Raw genomic sequence first — 20444 nt, forward strand, 5'->3', positions numbered from 1 at the left:
ATATCGGTGAAACCATGATGAAGCACGCAAATTCCCATTTGCCAACAAAAATAACAGCAAAAGACCGCGCAAAGCAGTTTTCCGGTGTGTTGACCGATTTCAAAAAGAGATTGCACTTTGTTTATTGGAAGCACTCAAATGTCTGTTTTGTATAGCTACCTCTGTAAAACAGGAAGTTATTTATTAATTTTTTCAGAAGTTGTAGCATATTCCTTTGGTAAAGCTACAGAACTTGTTTGACTCAATGTTTTGTCAATTTGAGCCATGTGTTTATTAAGGTCTTCAATAAAACAAGATGAGAGCTTAAATATTCCCAGCACTTTCTGTGATGTAGTGCTTTTTTCTCTTTTTCATCCAACTGCAGTTTTTGCAAGTTCCCGCAATTTTATTGCATAAAATTGCATAAATATCCCGAATTTTCATTGCATTTTTTAAGAAAACGTGCCGCATAATCAAGGATTTTTGCCCGCAACAATCACCAAAAAAGCCGCATTTTTCTGGAAGGACTGATTACTTGGTCTTGTATGTTGAGTGCGTGACATATTCAAGAAAAGAACTACTTAGCTCATCACAATAAAATCTAAACACCTCAACATCCTTACTTGATAAGATATTTGTATGTATTATTAGGCTAATATTTATTAAATGTAAAAATGTAAACTTGATATGTAAGCTGATTTACTTACATTATCGACAAAGCATTTCAGACACAAAATAACATGCATTGCAGGATTCCTTATATGAATATTCAACATGGGGTGTGCCTGAGTGCATTAGATTGAATTTGATTTAACAATACCAGTCATTTCAGAATCTGTAACTATGTAGGCAAATTAATCCGACTGGATGGTCTAAATCTGGAAACTTTGAGAAATAAGAATATAATGCATCCAGTGTTGTCAGACTGCTGACACATAAATGTGATGTCAGGGTTATGTTCTGTTTTTTTTTCTCATTGTGTTCACTTTCTGTTTGCTCGTTCTCCTTTGACTCAGTTTTTCTATGTGTGTCATTGGTTTAGTTATCCTCCATTCCCTGCCTGTTTGTTTCTATGGTTACTGATTGATATTCTTCTTCAGGTGTGTCTTGTTAATTAACTCGTCAGCTACTTTGTTTGCCACTGTGTATTTATACCCTCAGTTAGCTTCTGGTCTTTGTCTTTTGTTAAAATTGCTACCTGGATGTTCTCTTTGTTTGTTTATTGGATTATGTCTGTTTGTTTCTAATAAACACTACTTGACTGATCTTCAATCCTGATCGTTCTGAATAAACCAGCCAGCAGGTGTGACTTTATTTCTTGTGCAATCATAACTGGATTTAATAACACAAGATCATAACTCAATTTAATGCATTGCTGTCTTATTCAAACCTGTACATATTCTCGTACAGCAGGACTGCGAGTCTGATATGTACTATATTTAACAATCATATTATACAATTTAAATAAAAAAAGTAAAAACTGTTTTATTTACAATGACATTTACAGATTGATTGTGTAAATGACCTAGCCTGGATTGATTTCACTGTAATTCTATCTATCCATCCATTTTCCAAACCATATGTAGGGTCATGGAAAGTAGAAATACAAATATTGTATTTTATTGTAAGAAATTTACTACCAAATCATGTGAAGTCTTGGCCATTTTTTTCAGGGCTGAATCTATTTTTCTGAAATGATACAGCACAGTTGTTTCTCTGGCTGTAGCTCATTTAGAAACTGCCCACAGAATCTATTAGAGGGTGAATGGAGGTTGTGTGGAAGGTCGCAAAGTAGTTTGAAAGAAGGAAATCGAACATCTAATAGCTGGGAAGCTGATACACAAGTGAAGCAAAAAAAGGGAACAGCAGCTGAGTTGGCTGAATCGGTCATTGCATAACTATCATTATTACCAGCATTATCGCCATTATCATTGCACCAGTGCGCTGACACCTATAATCTACATCCATCACATCTAAAATATGACAGAATTGTCAAGAACAAAAAGGCTGATTGTCTTAAAAAAAATGTGAATAGAACCTAGCAAATCAAATCCATCAAGATGTCTTCAAGGAGAGCATTAAAATTGCCACTGAGAGATTTAATCAACAAAGGTAAGATCCTGAAGATGCTATGGACAACGGGCAGGAATACGGACATAATCCTCAGATACAGTAAAACATCAGTGAATGAATATCATGTTTACACTGGTAAATGTAAAAGTTTCCAATGAATCTGCCTTATCATTCAGGATTTCTGTTTTGGTCCTAAATTAATCAGTGTGTTTGAGTAAATTATTCAATGACTGTGCCTTAATTATTATATTGATTAATAATATATTGTTAGCTAATCTGAGTGCTTGTTATATGTGCATTTCTGAAATGCATAACATGGACAAATCACTTTAAATTGTAATGTAGATGCATGTGTAGCAGCACGTTTTGGTTTTGAATGGGCATAAACTAAAAAAATGTACACCAGGGAGAGTTGCTCCACCCCCAGAAGGCAGATTTAAACTCTACCCCTCTAAGATACCCGACTACGCCACCCCGGGAGGCAATTTACCGGGGGGAAAAAAAATAAATTCACCTGATAAGGTTAACTTAAAGCACACAGGTTCAGTTGCGGCTGAGATAAGACCCGAGTCAGAGGTGAAAATACCAAATTACAGTTTTTATACGGACATCATTAGTACATATATATAAATATGAAAATTAAAAGAAACACACAAGTCGGCCTCCTCTCCAGAGCTGGGGACTACTCACTCCTTCTCTTGAAAATAGCACCGCAAACACTCGTGAACTCACTTCAGACCACAAATGTGGAACACTGCAATCGGAAGAGACCACCACCCAGCAGAGAGAGAGACGTCCACACAAACACGAATACTAATTACCCCAACAACTGGAGGGAGAAGCAGAATTACACATACAATCAAATACACATACAGTCTTACAAAACTAGTATTAATGAATTTAAGAGCAATTACACACTTCTGGTTGCCATCCACTAATAGACCAGTTCACTGAAATGGATGGCAAAAAAAAACCCCACAAATCTAATAAAAAAAAAAAAAAAAGAAAAAAGAATAGTCGGTTAACAACCAGTTCACAGAAACTTGGTTGACACGACAAAATAAATTCCGAACAAACAAAACTAATTTACAACAAAATACAAAATGTTTAAAGCAATGGGTTCACATAAACCAAGAAAGAAAGCAAACAAAATAAAGATAATCCAAATTATATATAATTACGACACTCCAAAAGAAACCAGATCAAAATAATGACTGTTGGATGGTTAAACCACTTGATGCCTCAAAGTGAGAGTAACGTTAGGCCACCGTATCGAATCGGCGGCACGCCAAGCCACCAGACAGCTGATGTTGCACGTGTCCAGCGTTAACCAGAAATAAACACTGTTACCACAGCAGCACGTGAATGCACGTCGCGGTAGATTACACATCCATTCCTGCAGTAGAGCCGGCGCAGCACCCCGCGACGACAGTCTGTAACGTGACCATATGCAGCACAATACTGAACGATAATCAGTGGTATAGCAGTCAACGTATACGAAGACAGCCACAAAAGTCCCGACGAGAAACCCACTGCAATGTTTCTCCCTCAGTCTGTAGACTAGAAAGATGAATACAAATTTAAGGTGGTCAATCCAGACCCTTAGTGCAACAAACAATAAATTGACACAACCTACCGGTTTAAACTGCTTGCGATGCACAGGGCATTTAAACTCCCGGACGGGTACCACATGCGTTGTACCGCAGGCTTCCTAAGTCCACACTAGAGAGATACGTGAGCCCAATAAGTACATAAAACCCCAGATCAAAACAAACGTTCAGGAATACAGCCGCGACTGCAGCTCCTTACCAAACCAACACTCCCGTGACACACCGGAAATGGATGACGTCACCCGTGACTATGAGACGCACCTTCCTACCACACCTGAAGCTATCTTTATAGGCCACGTAAAATAGGGAACGCCCCAGAGAAAGATTATTATCATTGGCTACACATGCATTTTCTGAGAAGCTGCTTTGAAACGGTATTAAGGCACTATACAAATAAATTTGAATTTAATTGAACTCAAAAAGATATTGTAAGTTGTGACAATCTACTGGATAAACAATGTAAACAACAGAAAAGCTTGCTGAAAAATCCCATGAATGCCCAAAATATATTGCTATTTAAAATCCTGATTGAATGACAATGATATTTCAATCATGACAATTCTCTGAATATTTTTAGCATAATAAAGGAATAGTTCATAGACTGGGAAAAACCAAGCCTGATCTGCCGGTGATTTGATTTTGCCCTGCAGCTCAGTCTGGAAACCTGTACATTAATTTGTACTGCTTCTGTTACACTTTTGCAGGAACCAATCACAGACTGGCTTATCCACCTGGCGCCCTATTGGTGGGTTTAGCACGATGACGGATAGAGAAGCAATGGATCGATGCCCGTTGATCACGCCTCTTGTGGTCTGATTGGTTGAAGGACTATCCAATTGCGTATAGAGTCTTTTGAATTATGCCCATTTATCATGCGTCTTGTGCTGCATAAAATACATAGCAGAATCCCCAGACCAATGTTCAATCTTAAATTGAGCCTGGTCTGGTGAGAGACCAGCCAGAGAAATTAGTTCACCCAAAAAATGAAAACTATCCAATAATTTAATCACCCTCAAGCCATCCGTGTATATGACTTTCTTCTTTTAACCAATCAGAGTTATATTAAAAAAAATATCCTGGCTCTTCCAAACTTTATAATGGGAGTGAATGGTACCATTTTTTTTAAAGCAAAAAAACAAAAACATATCTATCATAAAAGTAATCCAAACACCTCCAGGGGAGTCAAGTCTTCTGAAGCGAAGCATTGCATTTTTGATTGAACTCTGATCTTGAGTTTGTTGCCCAGCCCTATTTGTTTGAACCATGAGAGATGTCTACTCTCACCTAAGCTTACGCTACGCCTATGTCATACACCGGAACTCGATTCTCTCGTGAACACACGGACGCTCGTTACCAGAAGCTAGTGATTACAGTTTATAATATATTGATATTTTTCTTACAAAAAATGCATTGCTATGCTTCAGAAGGCCTTTATTATCCTGCAGCAGGATAGATTACTTTAATGATGGATGTATAGATACACTTTATGGGCTTAAAAAATGGTACCATTCACTCCCATTATAAAGCTTAGAAGAGCTAGGGTATTTTTTAATATAACTGATTGTGTTTGGCAGAAAGAAGAAATTAATGGTATACACCTAGGATGACTCGAGGGTGAGTAAATTTAAAACCATTAAATTATGTTTGCGCTTTCACTTTGAGGAGTGACGTTCCAGCAGCGTGTGTGCTTCAGATGATCAATGTAGTCTATCACAGTTCTAATTGCAAGAAAGCGTGTCAACATGACTATTCCCAAACTGAAAATGTTTAGCTCATCCAATTCTGCATTTACTCTCATGTTTTACACTTCACGCAAGTGTAACCGATGTTAGGGCCGAGGGACGATTACCACACTCCGGAGGAGCAGACACCTGAGGATACCAAGAGGCGGACAACAGAATGACTTTCAAAGGTAAGTTTTGTTTATTAATTTAAAACAATAAAAACAGTGCTGAGAATGTTCGTGGCTGGAACCCGATTTGGGAAGAGGAACTGGGGGATATTCCTCTTCTCTACTGACTCGTGGGTGGGACAGTAATTTCTTTGACCCGTCAGAAGGTGCTTGTAGGACGGACAGAGGCTTCTTCTCGCCTTCAACTTTCCCCACGGACAGAGCAGGTAAGTATTTGGCCCGTGAAAGTGTTCTTAGGACAGCCGATCGAATGACAGCAGCTTCCTCACCTCTTCTGAGGGACAGACAGTGGCGGTGCTCAGACTCGGCTTGTGGACGTGTTCATAGAACAGCCGATCGAATGACAGCAGCTTCCTCACCTCTTCTGAGGGACAGACAGTGACGGTGCTCAGACTCGGCTTGTGGATGTGTTCATAGAACAGCCGATCGAATGACAGCAGCTTCCTCACCTCTTCTGAGGGACAGACAGTGACGGTGCTCAGACTCGGCTTGTGGATGTGTTCATAGAACAGCCGATCGAATGACAGCAGCTTCCTCACCTCTTCTGAGGGGCAGACAGTGACGGTGCTCAGACTCGGCTTGTGGATGTGTTCATAGAACAGCCGATCGAATGACAGCAGCTTCCTCACCTCTTCTGAGGGGCAGACAGTGACGGTGCTCAGACTCGGCTTGTGGATGTGTTCATAGAACAGCCGATCGAATGACAGCAGCTTCCTCACCTCTTCTGAGGGACAGACAGTGACGGTGCTCAGACTCGGCTTGTGGATGTGTTCATAGAACAGCCGATCGAATGACAGCAGCTTCCTCACCTCTTCTGAGGGACAGACAATGGCGGTGGATCAGGCAATAACAAGTGAGACAGGACCGTGGTAATTTACCCGCCTTTACCCTCGTTCCGTGCGTAGCAGAGCGGCGCCGTTGGGAGAGTTCGTGAGACTGGACTTTCGTGGACGTGAGAGACAGTGCTCGTGGAGTGTGGTCCTCGGGGTGCGTTGAGCTCTTTCCCTCCACACCGTACACTCAAGTGGGAACCTGGACACAGCTTGAGACAGATCAATTTGAAGGGATCTTCACAGTCATAAGTCAATATTCATCCATCAAAGTTTCGGAGGGAAACGCAGTCGTTTGATCTCACCACACTTGTGCATAAATCACTCTTATAAATCTTCACACGTGTGCACTTCACTCTTTCAGACACTGCAAACTCACTTCATCTCCACAGTGATTAATCGACTCGTTTCTCTTCTCTCTGTAGGGTGGATGACTCGAGGAATAACGTTTTCAGAAGATCAGCATGAACACAGCAACGATCCTCCCAGCTGTTCCAGTTACTACGCTTCGTTCTGTCAACAAGATCACACACACTGCCCACAAACAAAGGTTAGTTGCACTCTGGTGATGGTCAATCTTCAACTGTGGTTTTCTCAACGGGTAATCAAATGAAGGGTGCACTTAACTTTTCCTCGGTGAGTCACTCAATATCCTGCAGTGGTTTCCTCTCTCACTTACTTCATTACGTTGCTGTTCATGGTTTCTTCAGAAAACTCACTAAATGAGCATGCCTCGGGGAATCTCACAGTAGAACTCCGATCCGGCATTAAAACCTTCAGCCTTCCTATTTCACCGCCGCTGTCAGAACACACACTGCTGCCTACCCGTCCTCCCACACTGCGCAAACACTGCCTTTTTATGCTCCTTTTCCTGAGCACATGCTTCAATGAAGCACAGCTGATTTGCTTCAGCTGGCGCTCGTTATGGCCAACACTCAACAGAGCCAGATTTAGAACCAATGAGGAATCTTTTTGGATTTACCAGGTTTTCACCCGGTGACACAAGCATTTGAACGTCTGTGTTTACTAGAGTGTGCACGCCATTGTGAATCATGTCTCTTCAGAAAACTTGGATTTGGATTAGACCACTCAATTAGTTATTTTTACGATGCCTTCATGACATTTTTTGGATCTTTTAAGTTTTAGAGGAATGGACTTTAAATGGAGGAGCAGATATCTCTCAGGTTTCATAAAAAAACATCTTAATTTGAGTTTGGAAGTTAACTGAAACGACATGAAGGTGAGTACATGATGACAGAATGCAAATTTTTGGGAAAAAGTTGAGCCTTGGATAAAACAACTCTATATTGCAAATCATATCATTCACATCAATGATACATATCACATTTTTATATCACGATATATCGAATGATGATGTATCGTTACACCCCTAGTTGCTGCTGCATGAATAGGCATTCATGAATCATGTAGAAGATCTGGAAAGGTGGAGCTAGGGGAGGTGGAGTTTTTTTAGAAAGGACCAACAGCAAATACTGAACCAAACAAGTTCATTAAGCCCATTGGCTGCAGAATCAGCAGGGGCCAATCAGTTTGTACCTTGTAATAAATAATGTGATTGCTAACAGGTTGCATGTAAATCAGTCTGCTCCATTTAGAGTTGCATGACTAAACTAAAGTATTTCAGTTACACTGTACTTGTATTCTGCAAAATGACAATAAAGTTACAAGTAATCTAATCTAATTTAATCACACTCACACAATGTTCCACACAAACAGAATGTCTTGTCAGGGAAGAAAAACTGTTGCTTGATTGACAATAAACACGTGCAGATACATTATCTATGGATCTATGGAAATCATTGCACCATATGCTGAAGGCTTGGTCAAAATATATTAAATAAGGCTGCTGTCTCTGTCTCCTTGAAGGTAAGAAAAGCATAACATGTAGTGTCTTGTGAATAATGGTCCATTGGATGTGATTTAGCTATACAACACACTTGCAGTGAGTGCAGAGAGGAAAGGTCATATTCACACAGGCCTTCTTGAATTATAATGAGACCTGTTTTTTTCTCCCTCTTTTTCAGTCTTTTTCCCTATTCTTCTATTGCCGTTGTGACTCTATGTCTCATTAAACTATGCATATATCGCTGTTGGCTTAAAGTATGCAGATCTCTGAGTGAATCTACTATTTTCTCTAATTGATTCACAGTCTTTTATGTTTTTTGGCAGTGTGCTTTGTTGGGGTCGACAAGGCCATCGGAAGCAACTTTTGGAAAAAAACTATAAGTGAGGTAATTTCATAACAATGTATATTTTGTGAGGTACATGTGTAAAATGGAATGTAGCTTTTTAATGCAGTCCACTTTAAATGCAGATTGTTCGGAAGCACATCATCATTCATAAGACTGTACTTTTTGCACTTTCAATAAGATTCTGTCCGTACAGCAGAGACATTAATACAGTGGGGTTTTTTTGGTTTTGGTTTTTTTAATTAAGCCATAAAGATGGAAGAAAATCAAGTGCCTTAGAATGAATGTGTACTCTCTTAAATTCATGAGCCCTTTTCCCCCAGCGTTGCAAAACCTCCACTTTCGTGAGCATTATTGGTGCTTGTATTTACTGTGGAGGTTGCAGAAACCAACATGTCAACCAGCTGTAGAGGGGTAATGGATTTCTACTCTGAGCTAATCATGTCTGCAGCCCTGCTCACAAATAGTTTCTAATTCAGCCCTGTGCTGGAAAGCCAATTTACTCCGGGAGAGCAGTCTACAGTTAACCAACCATTCGAAACAGGTTGTCAAAAACACAACAAGAACGACTGAGCAAAGTTATGCCACTTTGCTATTGAGATTTAATATAAATGCTGAAACAAAGTGTGGTTTATAATTTGCAAACATCTTAAATGCTGTTGGGAAATGCCACTTTAAAAGTAACTTGTTACAGTATCACAATATATATTGCTAATCATAAGCATTAGTCTTTGTATCATTACATTTTTTATGAAAAGTAGCATGTTGAGTTCCGTTTTTTTTACTTTTTCTCACTATCAGCTGACTGAGACTCACCTGAAAAGAGAGCTTAGCTTGCAGGCATTTTGTGCTATTTTATAGAGTATGAAATGATTTTCTAAATGCTAATTTTAATATTTTTTAAGTACACCATTGTTGGCAGGTGACAATTGACCATATTATAAACTACTGTACATGAAATGCTGCACAGTTTATGCCTGCAGCTATGTATGTGTATAAAAAAGACTGAATCAGTTAATTTAGAAAAGAGTGGAAGTAAATTGAAATTAATTGAAGCACAAAACTTTAATGTCGTTGCAATATTAAGACAAATCTTGACTGGGGATCATCTCAAGTTAGTAGTAAACAATCTTCATATTCACAAAGAAAGAAGAAAAGTAAAGTTTTTAGAAAGAATACACACTATAAACAAAGCAGAGCATATTCTTTATTTATGAATATGTATTTATGTAATATTCAAATCGTTTTTTTTTCTCACATTCTCTTAACACTGTTGATTACAGAATATTTAATTTATAATTTACTGCATAGCAACTATAATGATGAATGTTAATGTACTAAGGATATAAAGTGAGCTAACATAGCATATATTAGAGCTAATGAATATTGACAATACAATACTTTTACTGCATTCCAATACAGGTGTCGGACCTGCGAATAAGATGATAAAAATTTTTTTCAATATAAATATTTTATCATTTTCTGAACTCACTGACTACAATTTAACAATTACTAAAATAGATAATAGGCCAAGCAAATGTAAAAAAAAAAGGAAGCCTCTATTCGGAGAGATACTTTTTTTTATAAGAAATATTTAGCTTTATGTTCTGTGTTTACCAAGTGCTACAATAGGATTTTGTTGTTAACATACTATGGGATTACATTCCTGTCAAATGCATTGCAGTCACGGATAAAAATATCATGAGCGTGAATCAAAAAATTAAAAGCTCATTTAAAAAATAACAAGCATTAACATTAAAATTATATTGCACAAAACCTAAACTTATGTAATTTGTTCTTAAAAATTAGGGTTTCCCTATTTTTTTTTACTATTTTTTTTCTGCTCATACTTCATTTTTATTTATTTTTGTATGCTTGTGCTGATTTTCTCTTCGCTCTTCTTTCCATGTTCTGTGCTTGCTTTTCCAAATCTTGCAGTTCGAGTAAATTAGGGTAAGCTTAAGCAAACATCTTTCCCGTGAAGCAGCATTTAGGAAACAAACATACATCCACGACAACAAGTGTCATCATAAAGTCCAAAGACTATTGACACTACTGGGACAAATAAGAGCCAGTTAAGCATAAGCAAAAGTCTCACTGAGTGCATCTTTAAAGGTCCCAGGGCATGGCATTTTTCTATTATTTTTTAATGTTTCCTGAGGTGTACTTATATTGTTAGTATAATTTTTACATCATAAAATGTCATAATTTAGAAATAAAAGGCATTTTTTCTATACTGATGTTTGCCATGTGGCTGAATGCCCTGTTTCAGGGGCGTGTCTGCTGCGAGACTTCAGTAAAAACGCCCACTGTTGTGATTGGCTGACATCTTTGCATTTGAAATGAGTATCAGATCTTGTAGCGGAGAGGGCGTGGTTTAACGAGGTCTACGAGCAGGCACGAGCCTGCTGCCAGAGAGATGGATGGACCTGAGTTCACTTCTCATCAGTTCTCTCAGCATGTCTCAGTTCAGTGAACTGTTGTAGTTACTAGCATATACTTCAGGTTATTTGTTTATTTCTAGTCGGAGGGGCTGTCACTCATGTCAGAAAGTTAGTAACTTTAGTAAATTATGGATCAGCGCTGACTCGAGACGCAAACCGTTTAGAATGATTCAGTCCGATTTGGTGAACTGGTTCGACCGGTTCACTAAAAAGAACCGGTTCAAAAGAAAGATTTGTTCGCTAACCGGACATCACGGACCGATTCGGACAGTCACGGACAGTCGGAGCGATTGCTAACAAAGTTATTTATAGTAACTACTGAGTTATGAGAGCGCTGTCAGCGCGAGTTTATTTTGTTTGTATCTGAGAGTTCTGAATAAACACGAGTCCCAGTCACGCCGAGTCCGTCTTCATCATTATTCTACCAACTTTGTAACATATATGTACCATTTCAGCTGTCGAGATGAACGAGTTACGAGTAAGTGTTGATTATAGCATTATTTTTAGATATTTTCCTATCATATGAAAAGCGTCAGTGACGCGCGTGCATTGAGTACACAGCGAAAACAAATACACAACAGCAGTAATCGAATGTAATCCAGTTTATTGTTGGAATAGCTGGCTAGCCTAGCCGGATACCCTCACGCTTACCCCCCTTCTGCTTAATCTTGCACCGCGTTTGGTGCCTCCGCTGTGGGTGAGATGCAGTACTGGGGGTCGGTGATGTTGAAGACCGACCGGTCAGTGCAGCCCGAGCTTCGGCATGTGTGAGGTTTATCCCTAAAGATGTGGCTTTGCCGATGTTGAGCAGAAACTCATGACTGTATGCACATTTTAGAACAGATAGACGCGACGAGGACGTACAAAAACACTGACTCACAAGATAGAAAACAAGAAAACACTGTTCTGTCGGGAGAGAGAGAAGCCGCAGCGTGTGCACGAATAATACAGTTCTGTGTGAACTTGAATAATTAGCTACACATCAGAAATCACTGATCACAGATCAGAAGGAACTGAAAAAAGACTTCTGTTTTCATTTGTACATCCAAACACTGAGAAACTGCCAGCATTCACTCGTTCACAAGCCCTGATCTCTCGAGGACAAATATGGCGCTCGCATGGGTGTGCCAAATTCTCTGGGCGGAGGAAAGGGAGGTAACCGTTCCTGTTTTGACGTCATAACAGGAAAATTCAAGATCAGCTCGTCTGGGCTGTCATTTTCTCCAGAGCCAGAACTCGGTTTACACCGATCGAAATTTCTAGCCACTTGGGTACAATATTTAGGCTAGGGGAACTTATAATATACATAATATACTATATACATATTAATGTTGAAAAACCTCATAAAATGAAAATTTCATGCCATGGGACCTTTAACACATTTGGCCTGGCAAAAGTTACCTTCACTTATCTGTGCCATTGTCATGGATTCAACCACACCATGGCTGCGTCCAAAAACCTAGGCAGTGACTCGTTGCCTAGCTGCCTTATCAGCCTTGTGAGGCAGCGTTTGTGCATGAAGGCACCTCTGGAAATTTCGGACAGACTTCTAAGGCAGCCGAACAGTTTAATGATGTACAGCAAAATAGAGAGAGCTTTATTGAGAACTAAACAAATATTTAACTACATTAGTATAATTTCTCGCTAGAAATTACATCAGAATTGGAAAATGTGTGTAAAAAAACATACATTTACACACAAACTGACCAGCAAACGCAACTTTCCGATGCCATCTTTTTTTCCAGCTCAACTGTCACAGAATGGAACGCTAGGAATTGTGGGATATCAAAGGCAGCGAAGGATACATATATGCTACCTTGAAAACTCGATTAGATGTAGGTATCTCAGGAGGCAGGAAGTGAAGCTAACATTAGAGTCGGACGTGCCTTGATGCCTTCCTACTTTGAAATGTGTCCTCTGAAGGCAGCATTTTCCAGGTTTCGGACGTAGCTCCAGCCATCAGTACCAGATCTGCCCACTCATTCACAATCACCAAAGTTCTCATCACTTGCACCTGTGCACCCTCATCAAGACACCCTTCATAAGCCACCGCTCCCTTCACCTCAGCAGCTGTGTCCCAAAGTGAAGGGCGCGCACTTAAAGTGCGATTGCGTCATAGCGGCACTACGAAGGGTGTCGCAATGTGAAAGCTGCACGACGAAGGCTGCCGCAAGTTGAAAGCGACTTCAAAATGCACCCTCCGTTTCTCAGGCAAAGGAAGGGTAGGCCTACAGCAGATGGAACCTTCGCACAACTTCGCAGCCTACCGTATCCCAGAATTCATAGCACACTGGTGACTACAGGATTTGACTGGTCCGCATTCCCGCGGCACTCGATCAGACTTCTTGCGGCGCAGGATTAAATTTCCCAGTGAAAGACGGTAGCGGTCGGTGAATCATGTCTAGCCTGGATACAACAGCGCAACCGCTTGAACTTGAAGTAAACAACACATTTAGTGCATTCGCATAGTCCCCAGTTCCCTGCCCTGAGCAACCTGGCAAGATAAACTTTAACCTCCCAATTTTAACTTGCATAAATGTTATTTATTTATCAACCATTCTCTCAAGAAGAGGAATCAGTCCATTCCCTTTTAGCTCTTTCTTTCTTTTTTTCTCTGCACTTTCTTTAAATACAAATTAGATTTGCGCGGGGCTGTTTTTTCATCCCACTCCCGCAATACGATCTATTCCGCACCCTCCCACTCGCGCTTAAAATTCACTCCGTGCTCACCCGCTATAAATTATTTTATTCCCGACCCGACCGATCCCGCTAAATTTAGATTTCATTTCCAGAATCTCTCTTTTAAATTTCCCTTACAGAAAGAGAGAGACTGGGGAAAAGTAATAGGCTATGTTGGCCATGCAATCATTTATTTATTTTTCTTATCACACTGTCAACACCGTAGCTAAAAAATGTCACAGACAAAAATAGGTTAAATCAAATGCGACATCTGTCACTCAAAACTCAAAAGTCAAAATGTAAATAAACGAAAACTGCTGACTTTACTAGCTGTACTGCAAAATAAAGTGTTTTATATGAATGAATAAATGATTGAATGAATGAATGTCGCTCATTGACGACGGTCCATTACCGAAAGTCTCCTCCAAAGGCTGAATGTAAAGTCGTGGCCGGGAGGCACAGAATAATTCCTCTATATTATTATTATTATTATTATTATTTTTATTTTTTTTAATGCAAGTTATTTGTAAATGAAACAAAGTAATTGCTGTCTATTGTTCATTTTCGTTAACTTGAAATGTGTAGGCTAAATAAAAGTCAAGTCAAGTCAAGTCAACTTTATTTATATAGCGCTTTTAACAATGTAGATTGTTTCAAAGCAGCTTTACAGTGTTAAACAGGAAAATAATGCAGCATAATTTTATTCAGCTGTATAGCCATTCTGGAATAAACGCTGATGTCATCAGTTAATTTCAATTATCATACAGTGACAGTGTGGGCTTTAGATCAATAATTCGACCAGTAATTTAGTTTAAATGGTTAATTTAGTTTATTAATTAGATTTATTTCGATGTTTAGTTGAAAAATTGAGTGTCCCCAACTGAGCACGCCAAGCCAGAGGCAACAGTGGCAAGGAAACCAAAACCCCATTAGGTGACCTAATGGAGAAAAATAAACCTTGGGAGAAACCAGGCTCAGTCGGGGTGCCAGTTCTCCTCTGGCCAATTAACAAACAGCGTAGTATTATTATTATTATTATTATTCTGGCAGCTTTACAGCTCAGAGGTCATAATAGATCAGAATATTCGAGGGACCGGGGGCAACATGCTGGAGACGGGTTTATTGAGGATGATGTTGATTAAATAATTATTAAAGTGCAATATTCAAATGATCGGAGGCAACACGCTGGAGACAGGTTTATTGAGGATGACATATCGATTTAAGTATTATTTAATTGTAATATTCGAACAATCTGAGTCAACACGCCGGAGACAGGTTTATTGAGATGCTGTGTCGATGAGGCAGTTGCAGGGGGAGTTTAATCACGGTCTCTGCAGACACTTCGGGGTCCTGTGTTGGTCTTTTCTGGGCGCAGGTCTACCATCTGAACTGGATACGGCCCGGATCCAGCTGACTGCAGTAAACCTCGGGATAAAACAGAGAGACTATCATTAGCGTAGATGCCATTCTTCTGATGATGTAACGAGTACATCAGGTGTTATGGGAAGTGTTCCCGGTTCCGGCTGACCTAGTTAATGCAGCCTAACAATCATTTCATTGAAAAAGTGTTTTATGTGTATGCCACAGTAAAGAGATGTGTTTTTAGTCTAGATTTAAACTGACAGAGTGTGTCTGCTTCCCATACAATGTTAGGAAGACTGTTCCAGAGTTTCGGAGCTAAATAGGAAAAGGATCGACCGCCTGCAGTTGATTTGGATATTCTAGGTATTATCAACTGGCCAGAATTTTGAGACCGCAGTAGACGTGATGGAGTATAATATGTTAAGAGCTCGCTCAAGTATCGTGGAGCTAAACCATTTAGTGCTTTGTAAATAATAAGTAAGATTTTAAAATGTATGAGATGTTTAATAGGCAGCCAGTGCAGTGTTGACAGAACTGGGCTAATATGGTCATACTTCCTGGTTCTAGTAAGAACTCGAGCTGCTGCGTTTTGGACCAGCTGGAGTTTATTTATTATGCGAGCAGGGCAACCACCCAGTAGAGCATTACAATAATCTAGCCTTGAGGTCATGAACCCATGAACTAACTGTTCAGCATTTTGCATTGAGTGCATGTGCCGTAATTTAGATATATTTTTAAGATGGTAGAAAGCAGTTTTACAGATGCTAGAAACGTGGCTTTCAAACGAAAGATTGGTATCAAAGAGCACACCCAGGTTCCTCACTGACGACGAGGACTTGACAGAACAGCCATCAAGTGTTAGACAGTATTCTAGGTTACTACTTGTGGAGCTAGATTTAAAAATAATTAAAAATTCTGTTTTTTCTGAATTGAGTTGCAGGAAATTACCGGTCATCCAATGTTTTATATCAGCTATGCATTCCGTTAATCTTGTGAATTGGTAAGTTTCTTCTGGGCGTGAAGAAATATAGAGCTGAGTATCGTCAGCATAACAATGAAAACTAACGCCATGCTTCCTAATGATATCTCCCAGTGGTAGCATATACAGGGTGAAGAGTAGCGGTCCTAGCACTGAGCCTTGTGGTACTCCATACTGAACTTGCGATCGGTGTGACATATCTTCATTTACTACTACAAACTGATAACGGTCGCATAGGTATGATTTAAACCATGATAAAGCAATTCCACTAATACCTACATTATTTTCGAGTCTATTCAAAAGAATGTTGTGGTCGATAGTATCAAATGCAGCGCTAAGATCGAGTAACACTAATAGAGAGATACAGCCACGATCGGATGATAAGAGTAAATCATTTGTAACTCTGATGAGAGCAGTCTCAGTGCTATGATACGGTCTAAATCCTGACTGGAAATCCTCACAGATACCATTTCTTTCTAAAAAGGAACATAATTGTGAAGACACTGCCTTTTCAAGTATTTTTGACAGGAAGGGTAGATTTGAGATTGGTCTATAATTGACTAATTCTGTAGGATCAAGTTGCGTTTTTTAATAAGTGGTTTAATAATAGCCAACTTAAAAGTTTTCCATACATATCCTAATGACAAAGATGAATTTATTTTTGGTTATTTTAGCCACTGTATCGAATAAATACCTTGGGTTGTGTTTGTTTTCTTCCAAGAGAGTTCAGAAATAAGCAGATTTTACGGCCTTTCTGTATGTGATCATGTGCTCTTTCCACGAATTACGAAATACCTCTAATTTTGTTTTCTTCCAGCTGCGCTCCATTTTTCTGGCTGCTGTTTTAAGGGCCCGGGTGTGCTCGTTGTACCACGGCGTTGGACTATTTTCTTTAATCTTCTTTAAGCGCAGAGGAGCAGCTGTGTCTAAATTACTGGAAAAGAGAGAGTCAATAGTTTCTGTTGCAACATCGAGTTCTTCTATACTATCTGGGATGCTGAGCAGATGATACTGATGAGGAAGATTATTTAAAAAGCAATCTTTAGTAGCGGCAGTGATTGTCCTGCCATTTTTGAAGCGAGGGGGCGGCTTTGCAACCTTAGCTAAATTAAGTATACATGATACTAAGTAATGATCTGAGATGTCATCGCTCTGCTGCAGAATTTCAACGGTATCAACATTTATTCCATGTGACAATATTAGGTCTAAAGTATGATTATGGCGATGAGTGGCTCCTGACACGTGTTGCCTAACTCCAATAGAGTTTAGTGTGTCTTTAAATGCTAATCCCAATACGTCTTTTGCGTTGTCTACATGGATATTAAAATCACCAACAATTAGTACTTTATCTACGGCCAGTACTAACTCTGATAGAAAATCAGCAAATTCTTTGATAAAGTCTGTATTATGCCCTGGTGGCCTGTATACAGTAGCTAACACAAATGTTGAACGGGTTTTATCATGTACACTACATAGCGTTACATAAAGCACCAAAACTTTGAAGGAATTATATTTGAAACTAGACTTCTGAGTAATACTGAAGATATTATAAATTACAGCAACCCCTCCCCCTTTACCTTTCAGACGCGGCTCATGTTTATAACAATAATCTTGGGGGGTGGACTCATTTAAGGTAATGTCAGGGTTGTTGAGGGAAAGGAGCGAGGACTCAAAGATGCAGAGGAATGGGCTTTTAATGATAATAATAAAACAAAAAACAAGACAAAACAAACTACCCCGAGGGGGAAAAACAGACTTGACTTGACTAGGCTTGGCTTGACTTGACGGGAGCAGGAAAACAAGAGGTACATATGACGACGATTACGCACTGGACTGCAAACACAAGGAGATTAAATAGGGAACAAACAAGAGGGTAACGAGGGAAGACAGGTGGGGCAAATGAACCAATAATCAGGAAACAAGGTGGGCGGGGTTAGACAATGGACTCGAGCACATGGCACAAAGAAACACTTAACAAGACATGTGCTCACACCAAACATGACATGAACATGCAGCTAATGAGAACTCATCAGCTGCATGTTCACACTAAACATGACAACACGATGTAGCACGTAGCCAGTGAAAAACACCAACCACGTGCTACACAACATAAGATAAAACATAACATGAAAGCACACGGCCGATGAAAACATGAACCGTGTGCTACACAGAACACAACACACTGACAGAAGAGCACACGCTCACATGACAAGACAGAGCGCACGAGAACGAGCGAATGCTCACTCCGTGCGCTCGTGACAGAAAACAAACACGCGGAGCATGAATGTCCGAATCCCAACACAAAACTGAAACCCAAACTAGACTGAAGTGCTGGGATCCGAACACCACGCCCCGCACACAAAACACAAGGACAGAAGAGACAAGACAAGACAAACAATACAGGAGTGTCAGGGCTCAGTCACAAACCAAGAGTAAACTAGACCGAAGTGACAGAACCCTGACACTACCCCCCATCAAAAGGGACGCCACTTGGCGTCCCTAACGAGGGACACCAAAAACAAGACAGGAACATGACAACACAAGACTGATACACAGACCAAACACAAGACAGGAAAATCAAAACACAGAGACAAAGAGGGGAGGGAGGGGAGCCAAGTCAGAGCCAGCAGGACAGTCCAGAGAGTCTCCAGCGTGGACCAGGGAGGAGCTGGAGGGACAGACCAGGGTGGCTCCGGCCAATCAAGAACCCCTGCAGACAACCAGGGTGGGGCTGGAGGGACGGACCATGAAGGCTCCAGCAGCTTTGGAGTCCTGGCAGAGGGCCAGGGGGGTGCCAGAGGGATGGGACAGGTTGGCTTCGGCTGATCAGGAACCCCGGAAGACAACCAGGGCGGGACCGGAGGGACAGACCAGGCAGGCTCCAGCGGGTCAGGAGTCCTGGCTGAAGGCCAGGGTGGTGCTGGAGGGACGGACCAGGCAGGCTCCGGCAGGTCAAGAGTCCTGGCTGAAGGCCAGGGTGGTGCCAGACGGACGGGCCAGGCGGGCTCTGGCGGGTCTGGATGGCTGACTGGGACCCTCACAGGAATCAGGACAGGAGCCGGAGGCAGGACAGGACACAGGACGGGAGACAGAGTCATTACCAGACATTGATCAGGGGCCGGAGACCTCACCGGCCTCGGGTCAGGGGCTGTGGCTGGCAGGGCAAAGCGAATGGGTGGCACGGGCAGCGCAAGACGCCTGGGTGGCACGGGCAGGGCAATACATCTGGGGGCCATCTCTGGGCCAGCAGCAGGCTCTTGGATGGCCTCCAGGCCAGATAGGTTGGAGGAAGCCTTCTTTCTCCTCCTCCTCCAAAAACGAGGCGGTGGTCGGGTGCTTACCGCCTCCGGGGGAGCTGCAGCCTCTTCGGCCGTCTCTGGGGGTGCTGCAGCCTCTTCGGACGTCTCTGGGGGTGCTGCAGCCTCTTCGGACATCTCTGGGGGTGCTGCAGCCTCTTCGGACGTCTCTGGGGGTGCTGCAGCCTCTTCGGCCGTCTCTGGGGGAGCTGCAGCCTCTTCGGCCGTCTCTGGGGGAGCTGCAGCCTCTTCGGCCGCCTCTGGGGGTGCTGCAGCCTCTACGGGCGCCTCTGGGGGTGCTGCAGCCTCTACGGCCGTCTCTGGGGGTGCTGCGGCTTCTACGGGCGCCTCTGGGGGTGCTGCAGCTTCTACGGCCGCCTCTGGGGGTGCTGCAGCTTCTACGGCCGCCTCTGGGGGTGCTGCAGCTTCTACGGCCGCCTCTTGGGGAGCTGCAGCAGTCACACCCAACCAGGGCAAACCTTCAGGGTGTGTTTCCCCAACTGGATAGGAGACCGATGAGGCGGGCCGGTTCTTCCTGCTCCTACTCCATTTCCGGATCATCGGAGGGCTGGGGCTTCCACTGACTGCCGATGGAAGAGGGGAACAGTCAGTGGAATGGGACTCCGCTTGAGGTGGAGGTTCAGGCTCCCCAAGATGGGAAAACATGGTAAACGAAGTCCCAGAAACAAAGACTCCCCAGCTTTTCCATCTCCCACAGGCTGAGAGGTTGATCAAGACCGATGTTAAATACCTCCTTAATCTCAGCCTCACTGTACGCCAGGTGGTCCACTTCTATGAGGAAGTCACACGCAAAGTCTCTCACGTCAGTCCCCTGCTGACGGATGTAATGGGCGTTTACATGCTGGACCAACAGCTGGCGGTTGGAAGGTACAGTGGTGGGAGAAGGAAAAAGGAAGATGCCCATTGTCTGCTGAGTCCTCTTCTTGGCGGAATCGTACTGTCAGGGTTGTTGAGGGAAAGGAGCGAGGACTCAAAGATGCAGAGGAATGGGCTTTTAATGATAATAATAGAACAAAAAACAAGACAAAACAAACTACCCCGAGGGGGAA

The sequence above is a fragment of the Gobio gobio genome (genome assembly GCF_949357685.1).
Source record: "Gobio gobio genome assembly, chromosome: 3".
Classification (NCBI taxonomy): Eukaryota; Metazoa; Chordata; class Actinopteri; order Cypriniformes; family Gobionidae; genus Gobio; species Gobio gobio.